This window comes from Eleutherodactylus coqui, chromosome 3, assembly GCF_035609145.1.
Source record: "Eleutherodactylus coqui strain aEleCoq1 chromosome 3, aEleCoq1.hap1, whole genome shotgun sequence".
NCBI lineage: Eukaryota > Metazoa > Chordata > Amphibia > Anura > Eleutherodactylidae > Eleutherodactylus > Eleutherodactylus coqui.
In genome coordinates this window covers 168,144,176-168,160,327 of record NC_089839.1, presented here as the reverse complement: position 1 = coordinate 168,160,327, position 16,152 = coordinate 168,144,176, and positions in this window count along the sequence as shown.

Below are 16,152 nucleotides of genomic sequence, written 5' to 3'. Positions count from 1 at the left end.
TCCACAATATTGACACACTTCCAAGGCTGCCCAATCGCCAGATTTATTGCCAATAAAACATGTATGGAACAATCTGGAATGCTAACTTCAACAGCCTATAAGTTTGCACATTCTAGAGGTTCAGGGACAGCAAATTTGACACGATATGCTATAGGATAGCATGCAGAACCTGTATGCCTCCATGCCCACCTGTATTACATCTTACATCCAAGCTACAGGCAGTACAACAGGGTACTAGAGCCTCCATGCCTGCCCATATAACATCGTGTATCCAATCTATAGGCAGCCCAACAGGGTACTAGAGCCCCTATGCCCTTCTGTATCAAACCTTGTATCCAAGCTAAAGGTGGTATAAAGGGTACTACAGCCTCCATGACCTCCTGTATCACATCTTGTATCCAAGCTAGAGGTTGTCCAACAGGGTACTAGAGCCTTCATGCCCACCCATATCACATCTTGCATCCAAGCTAGAGGTGCCCCAACAGGGTACTAGACCCTCCATGACCTCCTGTATCACATCTTGTATCCAAACTATAGGTGGCCCAACTGCGTACTAGAACCTCTATGCCCTCCTGTATCACAGCTTGTATTCAAGCTAAAGGTTGTATAACAGGGTACTAGAGCCTCCATTCCCACCTGTATCACTTCTTACATCCAAGCTACAGGCAGTACAATAGGGTTTAAGAGCCTCCATTTCCACCTGTATCACTTCTTATATCCAAGCTAAAGGTAGTAAAACAGGGTACTAGAGTCTCCATGCCCACCTGTATCACATCTTGCAGCCAAGCTAGAGGAGGTACAACCGGGTACTGGAGCGTCTATGCCCGCCTGTATCACATCTTGCAGCAAAGCTAAATGATACACCAGGGTACTAGAGCCTTCATGCCCGCCCGTATCACACCTGACATCCAAGCTGGAGGCGGTACAACAGGGTACTAGAGCCTTCCTAGAGTTTTCCACAATAAATGATTCTTTGGCTCTTTTATCAACATTACAATCAAACAGAGAAAATTTAATTCGTTTATGACAACTCCTTCTAGGGGATGGATTTTTTTACAATGAGTCTATAAATATTGCAAAAGTAAACCCTGTATACTGTGTTGGGTAATACTTTTTGGTACCCTGCTGTATAGGCAGGGTATCAAAAAAATTAAATATGGGATGATAAAATTTAACACGTGGATTTTGACATGGATTTGAAAATAGCTTAATTCGGCTGGCAATTTCACATCAAAATCCACATTTAGGCCTCTTGCAAATGAGTGATGCATTTTCACGCAGGTCACATCATGTAGTATCCCAAAGTTGGTGTCCCACAGCATTGTTACAGCCACTTAACCCCACATGAGTTGGCAGAATTCACCCTAATCTACTCTCATACCTGTCAATCACCCCTAGCTAGTGCAGAGATTGGATAGTTAGCTTTTCCCTGGCTGAGGATTGGATAGGATTTAGAGTATAAAAAGTAGAGAGTGGTTGGGGTTAGCCAGTCTAGTCCTGGAGATAGTTTAGTTAAGACAGCCCAGATATGGAGACCGAGGAGGAACAAGGAGAAGATCAGTAACAGCCAGTGTGGTGGGAAGGAAACATCAAGTGTGCGTACTACAAAGTTCAATTATTCTCGGGAGTTAGCAAAGCAGAGAGAGAGAGGATAAGTAAAAATAACAGAAATAATTGTACCTGAATCATTAAACAAGTAGTGCAATTGTGGGTAATTTGGAAAAAAATGGCTAATAAATGGATTGACATAACAGATTGCATTAGATATATGCAGATCCCAGTTACAGTTTGAGAAAAAAAAACATAATAGCATCTCTTTACTTTCTAAAAGCAGATAAAATATTCGAAAATCTATCAGAGGAGTTTAAAAGGGGACTTGATGTCTTTCTGGAGAAGAAGGATATTACAGGATATAAATATTAGGTTAAGTGTCAATCCTGGTATACAGGCAGGTAGGAACTATTAGGGGTTGATCCAGGGAACAGTCTGATTGCCATTAGGGAGTCGGGAAGGAATTTTTCCCCCAAAAGGGCTAATTGACTTCTGGCCTTGGGGTTTTTCGCCTTCCTCTAGATCAACACAGTAGGATAGACAGGCTGGACTAGATGGACATTGTCTTCATTCAGCCTTACATACTATGTTACTATGTTACTATGTTATCAAAGTGCTGTGTACAGGTGAAAAAAAAGTTAATTTAAACTCCATAAAAATGAATGTGCTTCCTGTGATTTTCCTGTATTTTGGGTAAAAGAAATAAAAAAGATACAAATATATAAATGATGTAACAGCACATACTTTATATACAGTATACACACACACACATACATATATATATATATACGTGTATATTATATAATTGAGTTTCTTAGGACTCATTTTGATCAAATTATGAGAGGTCTACCAGTAACAAGATGACCTCCTTAGACAGGATTCTAAAGGCTCTATCACACACGTATTTTACCACATATTATGTGCGTAGGTTGTGCGCTTACTATGCGGTAACAATCTTTTCGTGACTTTCAATTGTGATTGTCACAGAGCGCACAAAATGCTCACAAAAAGCATTGTCAGCATGCAGAAAATATGCAATTCATTGCGTATTTGCTGCGTACTCCGGCACGCCTAATACACATGTGGAAAATGCGTGTGAGAGCCCTAAACACTCAGACTTCCCTGTCTTTGGTCCCATGATCTCCAAATACACTAGAGCATGTAGGGTACAGACTAATTAACCAAATTAAGGACCACGCGCAGTAAATATACGGTGCTTGGTCCTGAGCTTTAATCCCCAGCGACAGCAAAAATATGGCACCTCAATGAGCCCTATGTACTAAGACTTGAAAGTGGAAGCGTTTCTTCCACAATGCAACTTAGTGATCAAGTGAATGCCAGGAGCCCCCTGGCACAGCAGACTTGCAGGGTTCTAGCAAACCCAGATCAGCTCTTGTAGTGGCCCAGCGTTAATGGGGTCCCCTCCAGAATGTTCTTTGTCCGTCTTATGTCACTGTCTTGTCAGTGTCTTGTTTGTGGAGTGTATTTGGTATATGTGTATTGGATGGTTGCAGGACTGAAAGGGTTAATATCTGGTATGTCCTGTCCTGTCTGAAAAATATATCATTTTGTATGTACCATTTGTGATCATGTGATGGTGGTAGATATATGTGGTTGTATAATGCAATGCAAGGGAGTTGAGAGTTCTTGCTGTTGGGAGTTGAGAGAAGGAGTCAGTCTTAGGACTAGTTAGTGACAAACACTGCAGAGAGGAGAAGGAGCATGGAAGAGTCCGAGAGGTGGTCCGTTATTCCTGCCTGGGCCTAGCCTTAGCCTTCATCTCTAAAAGAAGCAAGTGTCCCCGAGCTATGAGAAACGTGCGGAGAGCGAGAGAAACATTAGTAACTGGAAGGAGAGAAAGAGAGTTACCGGGGGAGTTAATGTCTACAGATAACTGGGACTGTAATAATACAAATACCCTGTGAATCCTCCCTGCATCACCACTGTAAGAACTGTTGGACTGCTGTAACTGATATTTGTTAAGTAAACGAGTGACCCCTTAAGGACCATGCTTTTATGTACCTAAAGGACCATACACTTTTTAGGGATTTTTCCCATGTGGTGCCCTATTTTTTTTCTTTCAGCTACTAAAATTATTTTTGCTGTGTTTTTTTTCCCTGTGACACATAGGGCTATTTTTATATCTTTTTTCACTGACCATTTTTTCAGTTTTTTGGGGGGGTTAAAAGCTATTATCATTTTCTTATCATTTATAGTTTTTTTTTTAATAAGAGTATACTTACTCTAAAATAAAGTATGGCAATGAGTTTCTTATTTTGTTTCAGATGCTTTGATATATAATATGCAAAGTTTTGGATTACAGGGCGCATACGATGACAGTTTTGGTTGGCATCGGCTTTAGGTCATTTTCTTTTTCATGTATATATTTTTATTTTATTCTCTAATTTTGTTTCACTTATTTTTGTAAGCATTTTTTTTAACATCTATGTGCCCCATGATGTCATAAGACCTCTGGGAGTCATTCACATTGTCTTTTTATTTCACACCTATTTACAGTACTTGGGGCATCCATAGGAGCAGCCTCCATAGGAGCCCCAGTTACAGGGATAAACATTCCCCAGTAGTGACAATACTCACTGACAGAGTGCAGCGTTCGAGGAGCAGGCCTTTAGCCGTGAAGACAGCAGGGTAGAGATGTTAACCCCCGTCACGGAGCTCTACCATCTCCTCCCTAACGGTAGCTCGGGACCCGACCTTGTTACTGCTGGGGGAGATCACAAAAACAGAAACCATGGTTACCTGTAGGCCAACTTGTCACTCGTGACATCAACATTTTGTCCTCTGCAGTGGATCTTTGGAAATGTAAATTCCAGGAAATAAAGTAGTCCATGCAAAAAGTATACTTTTCTGAACAGGACCTGGAAACATATCAACTTCCCCATACACAACAGAAGCAAAACGCGCTTAAGAGTCCAGGCCCTGAGGCAGCAAAGCAGCCCCAAACCATGATGCCCTCTCCACCATGTGCCACAGCTGGGATGAGGTTCTGGTGTCGGTGTGCGGGGTTCTTTCTCCTCCAGACATAGCATTGTGTATTTGTGCTACAAAGTTCCAGTTTTGTCTTCTCTTTCCATAGAACATTTTCCCAGAACCATGGTGGAGCATCCAGGTGTCTCTGGAAAACTACATGGATCACAATGTTTTTTTGGATAACAGTGGCTTCCCTAGTGGTGTCCTTCCATGAAGATCTTTTGTGTTCACTTGGTCTTCTATGAGTGGACACATGGACAGAGTTTATTTAGCATTTTCTAGAATCTTCTGTAGGTCTTTTGCTGTTATCCTTGGCTTCTTTGGCACCACTTTTAGAATTACCCATTGTGCTCTTGGAGAGATCTTAACAGGACACCCACCCCTAACATTATGTTCACACTGCAGGTATTTGCAGTGGATTTGGCATTGAATCTGCATCAAATCTGCAACAAATCCAAAATGCTCCATTGCTGTCATTGAAGTTGCATATTTTTTTCTCTGCCCACTAATATGAATTTTCTTCATTTGTAAATAATTTCTCTAATCATGGATTCATGTACACTGAGATACGTAGCAATTTTTATAACTTTTTCCAACCTTATGTGTCTCTATATCATGTATTGTGAGGTCTTCTGAAAGTTGTTTGCATTAACCAGTCTTTCTTGAAAAGGTTTTGTGTGCCTTTAATTAATGGGCAGAGCACCTGTTGAACTCACACTTCCATCTTATTTCCTTAATTGAAACTCTTTGTGCCAATTAGCTCTTGCAGAAGTCACAGAGGCTCACTTAAGGCTTATTTACATGCTAAAAAAAACTTTCAAACCATTGAAAGTTTTAGCGATCTTTTTGCGTAAAGGTTTAATGGACACTAATGACCATTAACACTTTATCATCCTCATTTGCATTTAAAAGGGCCTCCAGGAGCTGTTTGCAAAGCCCAGCCAGTGACTAGTCACACACCCAGCTGTGCACACAGCATTGTTCTCATTAAGGCTGCAAGCAGAATACAATGTAATCTCTGGCTTCCCGTGGAGAACACAGCATGCAGTCTGTTAAGAGATACTTTATCTTTCTGCAGCTGAATAATTGATTTTAAGTTCACCTTAAAATCATTGTTGAGGCAAAAAGTGCACGATGGCAGCGTTTACACGTAACGAATTATCGTTCATTTTCGGTTGTTTGAACGAATTTTGAGCGATAATTGTTGCGTGTAAATGGGCCTTCATTCTTTCTGACTGCACTGTGAATATAAGGTTCTGTCACTAGAAAAAAATAGTCAATACTTACCTATTCCTCCCCAGGCAGCCTACTTACCGCATCTTCTTCCCGCCGATCTTTTCCTGGTTCTTGCAGTCCCCCTTGTTCTCCCAGCAGCAGTAACTTGGTTGCATCCTGAGCTACCCCTAGGGAAGTAGAGGATAGAGCCCCATGACAAGGCCTTTCTCTACCCCACTGTATCCTCAGCTATGGGCCCGCTCCTCAGACGCTGTCAGTTCACCCTGTGCCAGTCACTGTACTGATGCCTCCACTCTGTGCCAGTCACTGTACTGGTGCCTCCACCCTGTGCCAGTCACTGTACTGGTGCCTCCACCCTGTGCCAGTCATTGTACTGGTTACCAGTAGAAAGCAATATAAATTCCTCACTCTCATCCATAAAGCTCTCCACAGTGCTGCACCACCCTATATCTTCTCTTTATCCACCATTCTACCCTGCTCTGTGACCTGCTAATGATCTTACTCCAAGGATCGCTTTACACGTGGCAACTGTCATTCTAATAGTCGCTCAAAATAGTCGCTTGAGAGAGTTGTTGGTGTACAAATAAGTATTGGTTTTGCGCTTTTACACTGAAAAAATGTTCTTCATTTCTTCATTTTTGCGGGTGCTGAAGCACGTCTCTCTGCAAAATTATTGGCTTGTTGTTGGAAGACGAATGATTACTGGTTTATACCCGATGATAATTAACCAATTGGGGACTATTTTTAGATTAGTTGAAACGAAGTGACTAGTGAACAAATTCTATCTCATCATCCTGCTGGTGGCCATGTTCGCACGAGGCAATCATCGCTTACATTCGCTCTTTCAGGAAATTATTGGAAAGGCAGTTGTCCTGTGTAAAGACACCTTAAACTCATCAGACGGAGAGCAGAGAGATTGGAAGAAACACAAACTAAGGATTTGTTTTAAGTAGGAGAATTCTATTTTATCTTTTTCAATTTTTTAAAATTAAATATAGGGGAGGGGGAGTACAAAAGGGAAAGAGGGTCTGGGGTACAAAAGGAAAGAGAGGGAGGGATATCAATGGTAAAAGGGGGAAAGGGTAACAAAAAGGAAGAAGGGTAAAGGGAAGTTATGAACAAGAATGAAAATATCCGCTGTTTTCATTTGCTGGAAAACACTGTTTTTTCTTTTGGGTAAATCAGGCCGGTTTATGGTGTAGACTGGATCCTAGAAGAATAATAAAACATAAGAACACCTGAGTGGACGCAAGTAACAAAGCCATTTGTTATATCATCACGATAACATTATAATAAGCTAAATAAAATTAGTTTTTATCCAACTGAAAACAGCAAACTACAAGTTCAAGTTTGCTCAAGTATGTTAAAATCCCTCCCCCTTCCCTCCCCCTCCCCACCCCTCACCAGCTGTCTACAAGGGGAGGGGGCGGGAAAGAGGGGGCGCTAGTGTGCTAATCTCCCACCCCCACCCCTTGCTGGCAGCTGGCAAGGGGCTGAAAGAGGGAAGGAAGGGGGAAGGGAGTTTAGCAGAGCCTCTGCTAAACTCTCTTACACCTCCCTTTTTTTGGCAGCTCCCATAGGAGTCTATAGGACTGACCGTCTTATGCTGACTGGAAGATAGTTCCAGAACTATCTTTTCTCTCCAGCATAAAAACGGCCGGCCGGAATGCTCACCGTATGCGCTATCTTCTCAGGCCAGATGACTTTACGCACTGGAAATCGGCAATCTGAATTGATGCAGTGGAATCCAATGCATCAGATGGTCACGTATATTGTCCAACCGTGAAAACGCGGCCGATATATGCTCTTGCGAATAAGCCCTGAGATGGAGAAAAGAGAAAGGGAGAGATGTGAGCGATGACAATATCTGTGCAGATACAAAATATGGTAAAGATATAAAAGCAACAGAAACAAATGATTACCTTTTTCTAGATGGAGCGCTTATCATTTAGCCACTAGTCCTTCAGGACCATCTTTAGAGAAGGTCTTCTTCTTGGGTCCGGATGCAGACGTTTCTTTAAAAAGTTTATGGCTCCTAATATAAAATTACATTTACAAAATAAATCAGTGTATATATTCTTGTTCTAGACACTACAGAGACAAGTTCTGAGGGCAATGCTTTATGTCCCATGTGTGATGGTAACAGCCCGCCGTCATACACTGAGTGTTACCTTTAGATAGTTCTGTTGGAAATGCTATTTGTCTTTCTTTTAGTTGGTTGAGTAGGTTGCTTCCGTTGTCCAGCTCTAAGGAATATGGGAATGCGCCAGTCAGCATAGCGTAGATGGTGACTCCACTGAAATAGAGAATACAAATCAAAGAGGTAAGTTAGAAATTATCCACATTGTTGTACTTGTACAATTGTGCTAAATGGAAGCTTTTAATAGAATCCATCATCAGGTTTCTGCGCCGGAGAACGGCACTGCCTTCTCCCTGCCTTCTCCCCGTCTATTCTGCCAGGTCTCTCCCTGTTTGCACCTAGAAAGAGACATGTCCGTCTAGGCGAACTGGGCAGGGAGAAGCCAGCGGGGCCTGAGGAGTCCTTATAAAACAAGCTAAGTCTACTTACATTGACCAGACGTCAACTTTGGCATCATACGGTTTCCCCATGAGTAATTCTGGGGCTGCATAGGCTCTTGTCCCGCACTGCGTTCTTAAAGGCTGGGGGCATAATCCATAATAGCTGATGGTATTACTAAACCCAAAATCTGTAAAATTATAAATAAATATTCCTAAGAAGTGATTCATAATTCTATATAGATTCACATCCTACACAAATCTAGAAGGAATTGTATCTCATTTATCTACATTACTGCTCTTTCTATGCTTAGGAGTCTTCACTGAAGCATTCATGTAAGGCGCTGTGCGGGGCATGAGCAGGAAAGGTACTTACCCACAAGTTTGATGTTATCCTCTTCGTCCAGCAGGATGTTTTCCAATTTGATATCTCTATGAATAACACAGGAAATCATCAATCAGTTCAGTAATAATACATTACAAGCAAAGTACAAGGTAATGGAAATCATCTTTAGGGCGGCTACACATGAGTGTATGCAAAAACACTCACTGCAGAGCATGAAGAAGGTGTGTCTGCGCAGAGTGCTGAACTTTTTGGGCATGCAGAGCCATTTCACGCACGACACACCCTTTCTGTGGATTAAAAGGTTAATTAGCCTAATGAGGTCCAGATGTGTTCTTTTCCTTTTACGTAGTGTTTAAGGCTTTTCCTTGCGTATTTGCGCACCTCATGTAGTCTTCTATGGGACCTTTGTTGCGCAAAATGCAGGAAAATAGAGCAGGTCCTGTTTTTTAACAGGCGTGCAAAACGCACTCCTGGAAACATATCTATTGATAACAATGGGTTCTATTCTCAGTTTTTTTGCGTGTGAAAATATGGTTATGTGAAGAAGCCCTTACTTTATTATATGTATGGCGTTTTTGAGCCGCCATGAAGTAACTGCATTGCATTATGTATCCAGCCCTGGTCATGAATTCCAGCCTGTTTTACAACCCAGAGCCGCCGTCACAGTTCTGCTGGTTTTTGTTGGAAACCATCAAGAAGCTTGCTGGCGGACTCCTCCATAACAGCTTAGCTGAGCTCCTGTATAATGCAGTGAGGCGGTTAGGCTTTATACACCAGATTATTGCAATAACGCCACTTTTCAAAATGTCAATCACTGGAGGAAGCTTTGTAAGAACATTGACTTCAGAAAAGCAACACTAGAATCGTGGAATTCAGAATCAGAGCAGAATAAGTAATGCAATGTATATAGAATGTAAATATATGTAATATACAGTGCATAAAGATGTTTTACCTGTGCACAATCCCCTTTTTATGTAGATGTTCTACGGCGGTGATAATTTGCCTGATGTAAGTTTTGGCTTCACGTTCTTCAATCTTCTTTTTTTCAGAAAGCTTATCGAGTAGGTCACCGCCCTCGCAGAGCTCCATCACCAGATAGTACACACGGCCGGTCTCATAGGCTTCGTATAATGGCACAATGTTAGGGTGCTGAATCATTTTTTGGAGTTTTATCTCTCGCTGCAAGTTCTTTATTGCAGTGGGTGTCTTCAGGGTTTTAGCCTTGTTGATAATTTTTATTGCGACCTACATTACAGACAGTATACATGATGTGCAGTTAGCAAGCGGAAATGAACCCAAACGTTATATATTCACTATACTAAGATATAGCAGAGGTGAATTCATCATATAGCAATTCTGTTCTTCACCTTGATCACTCAGGTAACTGAGAGGGTTTATATGCCGTCCTATGAACCTCAGAGATACCATCTAGCAATATGATGGCACATGCTGGCACACTGGCACATGATCATCCTGCTGGTGGCCATGTTTACACGAGGCAATCATCGCTTACATTCGCTCTTTCAAGAAATTATTTGAAAGACAGTTGTCCTGTGTAAAGACACCCTAAACTCATCAGATGGAGAGCAGAAGGATTGGAAGAAACACAAACTAAGGATTTATTTTAAGTAGGAGAATTTTATTTTATCATTTTAAACTTTTTTAAATTACATATAGGGGAGGGGAAGTACAAAAGGGAAAAGGGGTCTGGGGTGCAAAAGTAAAGAGAGGGAGGGATATCAATGGTAAAAGGGAGAAAGGGGAGCAAAAAGGAAGAAGGATAAAGGGAGGTTATGAACTAGAATAAAAACATCCGCTGTTTTCATTTTCAGGAAGACTCTGAAGTTTTTCTTTTGGGTACATCAGACCGGTTTATGGTGTAGACTGGATCCTAGAAGAATAATGAAACATGAGAACACCTGAGTGGATGCAAGTAACAAAGCCACCTGTTATATCATCACGATAACATTATAATAAGCCACCCTTCTAAAAGAGATACCTGTGTGAATGTACTCTTCGAGTGAGAAAATTGTGCGAGTTTTGTGCTTTGCGAGATGCACAAAACGTGCACGAAAATACAAGGCGTTATTTGTGATGGATGTATTTACATGGGCGATTTTTTTTCTTGCAGCGATGCTGTAAGACGGAACAATCACAGCATGTTGTATTCTCATGCAGATGTGTGTCTACCGCTCAGCATACAAACAACGGGGGTCTGTGTGGTGTGCGATGCGACTCGTGTCCGAAAATATTGGGTGGAACACACTTTTGGTCATGGTCGCGTATATCGGCCGGCCATAAAAAGGCGGTTGATATATGCTCTTGCGAATAAGCCCTGAGATGGGGAAAAGAGAAAGGGAGAGATGTGAGCGATGACAATATCTGTGCAGATACAAAATATGGTAAAGAATCTATAAAAGCAACAGAGACAAATGATTACCTTTATCTAGATGGAGCGCTTATCATTTAGCCCCTTGTCCTTCAGGACCATCTTTAGAGAAGGTCTTCTTCTCGGGTCCAGCTGCAGAAGTTTCTTTATGAAGTTTACGGCTCCTAATTTAAAATTACATTTACAAAATAAATCTGAGTATATATTCTTGTTCTAGACACTAGAAAGACAAGTTCTGAGGGCAATGCTTTATGTCCCATGTGTGATGGTAACAGCCCGCCGTCATACACTGAATGTTAACTTTATAAAGTTCAGTTGGAAATGCTATTTTTTGATCTTTCATTTGGGTGAGCATGTTCTTCCCGTTATTGATCTCTTATGGAAATGAGAATTCGCCAATTAACATCACGTAGACGGTGGCACCACTGAAATAGAGAATACAAATTAAAGAGGTAAGTTAGAAATTGTCCATATTGTTGTACTTGTACAATTGGGCTAAATTGAAGCTTTTAAGAGAATCCTTTATCAGGTTTCTGCTGCAGGAGGACAGCACTGGCTTCTCCCCGCCCGGTACGTCTACTTTGCCAGGTCTCTCCCTGTTTGTGTATAGAAAGAGACATGTCCGTCTAGGCGAACTGGGCAGGGAGAAGCCTGCGAGGCCTCAGGAGTCCTTATAAAACCAGCTAAGTCTACTTACATTGACCAGACATCAACTTTGGCATCATACGCTTTCCCCATGAGTAATTCTGAGGCTGCATAGGTTCTTGTCCCGCGCTGTGTTCTTAGAGGCTGGGGGCATAATCCATAGTAGCTGATGGTATCACTAAACCCAAAATCTGTAAAATTATAAATAAATATTCCTAAGAAGTGATTCATAATTCTATATAGATTCACATCCTACACAAATCTAGAAGGAATTGTATCTCATTTATCTACATTACTGCTCTTTCTATGCTTAGGAGTCATCACTGAAGCATTCATGTAAGGCTCTGTGCGGGGCATCAGCAGGAAAGTTACTTACCCACAAGTTTGATGTTGTCCTCTTCGTCCAGCAGGATGTTTTCCAATTTGATATCTCTATGAATAACACAGGAAATCATCAATCAGTTCAGTAATAATACATTACAAGCAAAGTACAAGGTAATGGAAATCATCTTCAGGGCGGCTACACATGAGTGTATGCAAAAACACTCACTGCAGAGCATGAAGAAGGTGTGTCTGCGCAGAGTGCTGAACTTTTTGGGAATGCAGAGCCATTTCACGCACGACACACCCTTTCTGTGGATTAAAAGGTTAATTAGCCTAATGAGGTCCAGATGTGTTCTTTTCCTTTTACGTAGTGTTTAAGGCTTTCCCTTACGTATTTGCGCACCTCATGTAGTCTTCTATGGGACCTTTGTTGCGCAAAATGCAGGAAAATAGAGCAGGTCCTGTTTTATAACGGGCGTGCAAAACGCACTCCTGGAAACATACCTATTGATAACAATGGGTTCTATTCTCTGTTTTTTTGCGTGTGAAAATATGGTTATGTGAAGAAGCCCTTACTTTATTATATGTATGGCGTTTTCGAGCCGCCATGAAGTAACTGCATTGCATTATGTATCCAGCCCTGGTCATGAATTCCAGCCTGTTTTACAACCCAGAGCCGCCGTCACAGGTATGCTGGTTTTTGTTGGAAACCATCAAGAAGCTTGCTGGCGGACTCCTCCATAACAGCTTAGCTGAGCTCTTGTATAATGCAGTGAGGCGGTTAGGCTTCATACACCAGATTATTGCAATAACGACACTTTTCAAAATGTCAATCACTGGAGGAAGCTTTGTAAGAACATTGACTTCAGAAATGCAACACTAAAATTGTGGAATTCAGGATCAGAGCAGAATAAGTAATGCAATGTATATAGAATGTGAATGTATGTAATATACAGTGCATACAGATGTTTTACCTGTGCACAATCCCCTTTTTATGGAGATGTTCTACGGCGGTGATAATTTGCCTGATGTAAGTTTTGGCTTCACGTTCTTCAATCTTCTTTTTTTCAGAAAGCTTATCGGGTAGGTCACCGCCCTCGCAGAGCTCCATCACCAGATAGTACGCACGGCCGGTCTCATAGGCTTCGTATAATGGCACAATGTTAGGTGCTGCTGAATCATTTTCTGGAGTTTTATCTCCCTCTGCAGGTTCTTTATTGCAGTGGGTGTCTTCAGGGTTTTAGCCTTGTTGATAATTTTTATTGCGACCTACATTACAGACAGGATACATGATGTGCAGTTAGCAAGCGGAAATGAACCCAAATGTTATATATTAACTATACTAAGATATAGCAGAGGTGAATTCATCATTATAGCCATTCTGTTCTTCACCTTGATCACTCAGGTAACTGAGAGGGTTTACATGCCGTCTTATGAACCTCAGAGATACCATCTAGCAATATGATGGCACATGCTGGCACACTGGCACATGATCATCCTGCTGGTGGCCATGTTTACACGAGGCAATCATCGCTTACATTCGCTCTTTCAAGAAATTATTTGAAAGACAGTTGTCCTGTGTAAGATACCCTAAACTCATCAGACGGCGAACAGAAGGATTGGAAGAAACACAAACTAAGGATTTATTTTAAGTAGGAGAATTGTATTTTATCATTTTAAACTTTTTTAAATTACATATAGGGGAGGGGGAGTACAAAAGGAAAAAGGGGTCTGGGGTACAAAAGGAAAGATAGGGAGGGATATCAATGGTAAAAGGGGGAAAGGGTAACAAAAAGTAAGAAGGATAAAGGGAAGTAATGAACTAGAATAAAAACATCCGCTGTTTTCATTTTCAGAAAGATTTTAAAGTTTTTCTTTTGGGTACATCAGACCAGTTTATGGTGTAGACTGGATCCTAGAAGAATAATGAAACATAAGAACACCTGAGTGGATGCAAGTAACAAAGCCATCTGTTATATCATCACAATAACATTATAATAAGCCACCCTTCTAAAAGAGATACCAGTGTGAATGTACTCTTCGAGTGAGAATATTGCGCGAGTTTTGTACTTTGCGAGATGCACAAAATGTGCGCGAAAATACAACGCGTTATTTGTGATGGATGTATTTAGATGGGCGATTTTTTTTCTTGCAGCGATGCAGTAAGACGGAACAATCACAGCATGTTGTATTCTCATGCAGATGTGTGTCTCCTGCTCAGCACACAGACAACGGGGGTCTGTGTGGTGTGCGATGCGACTCGTGTCCGAAAATATTGGGTGGAACACACTTTCGGTCATGGTCGCGTGTATCGGCCGGCCATAAAAAGGCGGTTGATATATGCTCTTGCGAATAAGCCCTGAGATGGGGAAAAGAGAAAGGGAGAGATGTGAGCGATGACAATATCTGTACGGCTGCAAAATATGGTAAAGATATAAAAGCAACAGAAACAAATGATTACCTTTTTCTAGATGGAGCGCTTATCATTTAGCCCCTTGTCCTTCAGGACCATCTTTAGAGAAGGTCTTCTTCTCGGGTCCGGCTGCAGAAGTTTCTTTATGAAGTTTACGGCTCCTAATTTAAATTTACATTTACAAAATAAATCTGAGTATTGTGAGGGATTAGCGTTTAGGATCGGTAGCAACCTGGGCATAAGCAGTCAGAGACAGTGACACTTGCGATAAAGTCTTTAGTCCAGGCGTTGCCTGGGTTTATTTCCAAGCAAACAAAATGAAATACAGGCCTTAACATCAGGCAAACACAAAGTAAATCCTGCTCGTCTGAGCACTTACTATACAGGTAGCGTCCCTGTCTACACAGTGGTAACAAAATGGCTCCTGCACATGGCCAGCCAGGCCTCTCAGACCTGCAGAGGTCTCAGCTCTCTCAGCCCACACGCTGGGCTAGCCGGGCTCCCTGCTCCACAGAGCCCTCTCTCTGGCTCTCAGCCAGATGCTCTCTTCCTAGGCCCTGTAGGCCCAGGCTTTATATGGCCTGGTACCAGCCCCACCTGGTACGTGGGAGTGACCATCCCACCCTTCACTTTGGTCACTCCAGAAAAGCCGGCCCGGATTATGCGGCTTGGAGCCACTTACTTGCTACAACGTGTCAGTAACTTAATGCTACTGACACCATACTGCCGGCATCCTCCACCGAGCCCAGGCTGCTCGGTGGCACGTACCTGGCCAAGTGCTCCCCAAAGCCTCATAGGAGAGCATCCTAGGCGAAATATATATGCCCTCAGGCACTTTGCCGGTCACCTTCTCACAGTATATATTCTTGTTCTAGACACTAGAAAGACAAGTTCTGAGGGCAATGCTTTATGTCCCATGTTTGATTGTAACAGCCCCCCGTCATACACTGAATGTTACCTTTATAAAGTTCAGTTGGAAATGCTATGTTTTGATCTTTCATTTGTGTGAGTATGTTCTTCCCGTTATTAATCTCTGATGGAAATGGGAATCCGCCAGTTAACATCACGTAGACGGTGGCGCCACTGAAATAGAGAATACAAATTAAAGAGGTAAGTTAGAAATTCTCTATATTGTTGTACTTGTACAATTGGGCTAAATTGAAGCTTTTAAGAGAATCCGTCATCAGGTTTCTGCTGCAGGAGGACAGCACTGGCTTCTCCCCACCCGGATCGTCTACTCTGCCTGGTCTCTCCCTGTTTGTGTATAGAAAGAGACATGTCCGTCTAGGCCAACTGGGCAGGGAGAAGCCTGCGAGGCCTCAGGAGTCCTTATAAAACCAGCTAAGTCTACTTACATTGACCAGACATCAACTTTGGCATCATACGGTTTCCCCATGAGTAATTCTGAGGCTGCATAGGTTCTTGTCCCGCGCTGTGTTCTTAAAGGCTGGGGGCATAATCCATAGTAGCTGATGGTATTACTAAACCCAAAATCTGTAGAATTATAAATAAATATTCCTAAGAAGTGATTCATAATTCTATATAGATTCACATCCTACACAAATCTAGAAGGAATTGTATCTCATTTATCTACATTACTGCTCTTTCTATGCTTAGGAGTCATCACTGAAGCATTCATGTAGGGCGCTGTGCGGGGCATCAGCAGGAAAGGTACTTACCCACAAGTTTGATGTTGTCCTCTTCGTCCAGCAAGATGTTTTCCAATTTGATATCTCTATG